Below are 5,036 nucleotides of genomic sequence, written 5' to 3'. Positions count from 1 at the left end.
TTACTTGCCAAAGCAACCTCGTATCTTCTTTTAACTTTTCTAATTTATTTCTTTAGATTATTTTTACATTCTTTATACTGCTCAAGTATCTCAAATGCTCCATGCTGCCTATAATTATTGTAGATCTCTCTCTTTTTCCGAACCAAGTGTTCAATTTCCCTTGAAAACCATGGCTTTTTCCAATTATTACTCTTACCTTTCAAACGAACAGGGACATAATGATTCTGTACTCGTAACATTTCACATTTAAATGTCCTCCATTTCTCTTCTACATCCTTCCCATAAAACAAAATGTCCCAATTCACTCCTTTTAAATCCTTTCGCATCTCCTCAAAGTTGGCCTTTCTCCAATCAAAATCTCAACCCTTGGTCCAGTTCTGAACTTCTCCATAATTATATTGAAACTAATGGTATTGTGATCACTGGACCCGAAGTGCTCCCCAACACATATCTCCGCCACCTGATCTGTCTCATTTCCAAGCAGGAGGTCCAGCACTGTCCCTTCTCCAGTAGGTACCTCTATGTATTGCTGAAAAAAAACTATCCTGCACACATTTTACAAACTCCAAACCATCCAGCACTTTTACAGAATGTGTTTCCCAGTCTATATGTGGAAAATTGAAATCTCCCACAATCACTACCTTGTGCTTACTACTAATATCTGCTATCTCCTTACATATTTGCTCTTCCAATTCTCGCTCCCCATTAGGTGGTCTATAATACACCCCTATAAGTGTTGCTACACCTTTCCCATTTCTCAGTTCCACCCAAATAGCCTCCCTAGACGAGCCCTCTAATCTATCCTGCCAAAGCACTGCTCTAATATTTTCCCTGACAAGCAATGCAACACCTCCACCTCTTGCCCCTCCAATTCTATCACACCTGAAGCACCGAAATCCGGGAATATATAGTTTCCAATCACAGCCATCCTGCAACCATGTTTCACTAATCGCCACAACATCATACTTCCAGGTGTCAATCCAGGCTCTAAGCTCATCCGTCTCTTTTACAATGCTCCTAGCATTAAAATATACACATTTAAGAAACCCACCACCTCTTATTCTCTGTTTTACTTCGGAGTCACGTGAGTGACTATATGAAGAACCCGCCAGTACGCATGTGTGCCATTATCACTACACGCATTGCAACGAGTCATTGGGGGAGGAAGGACGTTCCTCCCAAACGGCAGGTTTGGAAACCTGCAACAGTAGGTAAGAGAACTTTGTTTCTTTTTTACTTACCTTTGTTTACAGGAAGGCTGTGGAAAGCTGGCGGGGGTGAGCTGCTATATAGGAGCAGGCAGCCAGCAACGGCCGGTGGCACGACAATCTCCCTTAGCGGGAGCCGGTGCAACTTCAACTCCAGCAAGGGTACGGGTCGCCGACAACCGATGGAGCACTTGGGAGCCGTCAATCTGACGACTCGGAAAACAGCCCAAGGGCCTACAGGGTAAGGAGCGCTACATGGGTCCGTGGGGCTGAGAAATAAAAATAGCAGCGAGCGGTCGGTGCCCGTGAGCACCGGGTACGCGTTGGAGCTGCTGGGCCTGCGTCGCGAGCGGCCAGTTCCCCGAGAGGACTGCACCACGTTGGAGCACCGCAGGCCCAAGTGGGAAAGCAGCGGCACAGTGGGGAGCACTGCACCGCGTTAAAACCACCATACCTGCGGTTGCGAGCGGCCAGCTCCCCGAGAGGACTGAACCGCGTTGGAGCACCGCAGGCTAACGGTAGTACCGGCGGCTCAGTGACAACGCGTTGACACTGCGGGACCTGCATCTGCGAGAACGTACCGCGTTTGCAGCGATGCAGGTCCAAAAAAGAAGAACAAATCCTCGAGTGGGTAAGTCCCATGGCAGCACCTTATACAGGGCAGCATCTCACTTCTACTATTACAGGGAAGTGCTGGAGGAAAAGACAGACTTAGGGAGAAGGAAGCAGCACCTTTTCTTAGGGCTATAATTATGCTTCTCTCCCTCCAGTAGACTCTTTTGTCAGAAGAGTGCTGGGGTCTAGTCTAGGGCAAACCCTGGACAGGTAAACAGATGTAAGAGCTGTAATAATGAGGTAATGCTTTTTCTAAGTCACAAAGTACATAGAGTGCATTATTGGTCTTTTCCTGATAGAAATACAGGAATACTTATGTTGTGACTGAAGGATTTAGCAGTCCAAAAATGTACTGACAAATTCCATTTTCCATCTGGGAGGTCACATGGGAATGTCTGTCTATGTTTCAGGGGGAACAACAGTACAGCTGTGAGTAAAGCTAAATGGGAAAAATCTACAAACCAGGTTAGAAGCCAGCATAGACCATATGTATTCTATCTACTGCAGGGGAAAACATTAGCTGACACCATAGCGGTCACTTGCCACTAGGGATTGTAAATCCCTGAATGTACTAAACTAATCAATTTATGCATCTGATTACATCCAACCGGGATTGACGCGGGCCTGTGTAAACACGAAAACTCCTAGCAATATGTTTTTATTTGGAGGTGACCGATCTAGAAGGTCAAGGAGTTGGACAATGAAGCCAAATTGGAGCTCATCTAAACGTCCAAACATCATCCTCAAAGGTATCGCCCCTATGTCTGAAGATGTGTACACCCACAACACACGGCCTCGGGGATCCAGATGAAAACAGTAAAACCAGAAGGAAGCAAGGAGGTTGGTGCGAGAAGACATCGAATAAATAATTTTTTGACACTCATATCTTAAACAGTAGCCGGGGATACACAATTGAATTTTACAACACATAATCTTCTAGTCCAGCTGATATATCGAGAGAGGAATTTGGAGGAGAACACCAAATGGATATTGGGCTATAGTATTTGCTGATGTTTCTACACGATATGGAACACCAGATGCCGATCTACTCGTATCCAGACATAATCACCATTTACCAAATATGTCATATGGGATACAGACACTGGACATCAGCAACGGATGGGTTTTAGCTGCATTGTAAGGGAAGAATTATTATCTACGCATTCCCTTCCTAACAAAATAGGATATGGCGCTTGACGCATCAAACATAGATCAGATCTCGGCTTTTTGGCCAAGATCAAGCATAATATCTGGGTTTTTATCAGTTTAAATATCTGATATGTCCCTTATCTAGGGACCATAGATTAAAAAATAAAATAAATAATACGATATATTCGTTAAGAACGGAAACCTTTTCTATTGTTAAGTATATTCGTTTTAAGAACGAAAATGGCAAGCATTGATTCAAAGGATGCTTACTATTTTCAGTACCCATAACAGGTGACCACGGACGTTATTTTATCTAATTGGATGGTTCAGCTCTAGCAGTATAGAGCACTACCTAATGTGTTTACATTAGCACCTAGTTTATTTACAAAATATAACAACCAGCCACACAATGGTAATGGCTTCTTTGGATGACATACTAATTGTGCGGAAACTTAGGACGGGCTGAACAAATGGTAACAGCCACTTAACAATTATTTGAAAACTAGGATTCATTATCCATCCAATTAAATCGAAATTAAAGCCTTCAAACTAAAGGGATTATTTGGGGTTCACCAATAACTCAGTTCCTCATGTCAGTAACTTTGCCAACAGAGGTTACAACCTTAATAAAGGCATACAGCAAAATCATTGACATGAGGATAAACCATCCATCAGACTGGTAGCAAGAATTTTGGCAACAGGTGGTACTGGGAATATGGGTTCCAGCCACATAATTCAGACCCTTACATTATAAAGATTTACAGAGGGCCAAAATATGAGCTCTTAAAATTAATGGTGATCATTTCGATAGAATGATGAAGCCATACAGAAGCCATATTGGAACTAAATGGTGGAAAGATAACATTGGGCATTGCTCCAATCCTATCATTGTCAGCAACCAGTCTATGGTCCTACATATGCATGCTATGCACTAGGATGGTGTGTTACCAATTCCATCTCCAGCTGTGGAGGAAGATGGAATACACAGGAAGCATCATTATTACTAACACTGGGCATAACTACCTGGAAATGTTGGGTGTTTTTCATGGCCTAAAGTCATGTTGCTCTGGAATATGTTAAACAGGTTATTAGATTATAAATTAACAATACTACTGTGGTAGCACATATCAACTGTGGTAGCACATGGGTGAAAGGGAATCTACATCATGTAACAATCTGGCCAACACAATTTGGCAACCTCATCAGTAGGGGTGTTTTAATAGTACCCCACTGACCTACCCAACCATGGTTCTCGGTGGTACTGGGAATGAGATTAGAACCATGCAGCACCATCCTAAACAGACGATGAAGTATGGGGAAAACCACCCGTGCCATGAACATATAAATCGCTTAAATCGTAGAGTCTGAAAGCGCGGCTATTACATCTGGGACTGACGGCCAGAGCAATGGACATGATCACAGCGGGCCACAGACAATCAACCTAAAGACAATGTCTAAAATACATAAACTAATGGGAGATGTGTTGCAACCATAATACATCATCCAGCCTGTTTGGCAGCTTTGTTAACCTACAGGGGCTTAGTATTAGTGACATCAACTGTGCCAGAAGTGGCTCATCTACTAACCTATGGCAAGAGAATGGAACAACAGTTTATGGGGGATATACTGGACTCGCTGGATGTCCCTATCCAGCTATCTAGCAAGTTAAACAATTATTCCAATAAAGACCCGTAGACACGAGATGTTGTTGATTCTTTACTGTTTTCAACTGTGAAACTGTAACATACAAGCAGAAAAAGAAACCGCATATTTAGTAACGTTATACACTTCGTATAGAAACATATACTATGATGCCACCACTAAATACAATGCTGTTATGTAAGAAACCAGCCAGGGCACATGAAACATTCTTAACTGTTAATAATAGCAATGCTGCACAATAACGTATAAAGCTGCTGTTACACAAACATGATTACTCACAGACAATGCGTTTAACAAACTGGTGCGGTGGAATGGCAGAAAATTACACACTAGAATTACAGTGTGCACCATGCGGTACTGTCCCTGAGCTGGGCTTACTGGCTTATGACAACTTCCTGCCTA

The 5,036-nt window shown here is 42.9% G+C and overlaps 1 pseudogene; it reads left to right on the top strand.

Moving 5' to 3' along the window:
• The first annotated feature begins 3,034 nt into the window (after window positions 1-3,034).
• LOC129705198 (U2 spliceosomal RNA) lies at window positions 3,035-3,145 on the top strand (annotated as a pseudogene).
• Window positions 3,146-5,036: the final 1,891 nt, after the last annotated feature.

This window comes from Leucoraja erinacea, chromosome 1, assembly GCF_028641065.1.
Source record: "Leucoraja erinacea ecotype New England chromosome 1, Leri_hhj_1, whole genome shotgun sequence".
Classification (NCBI taxonomy): domain Eukaryota; kingdom Metazoa; phylum Chordata; class Chondrichthyes; order Rajiformes; family Rajidae; genus Leucoraja; species Leucoraja erinaceus.
The sequence above is the reverse complement of the archived record's forward strand: the minus strand, read 5'-3'. Positions and strand labels throughout refer to the sequence as shown.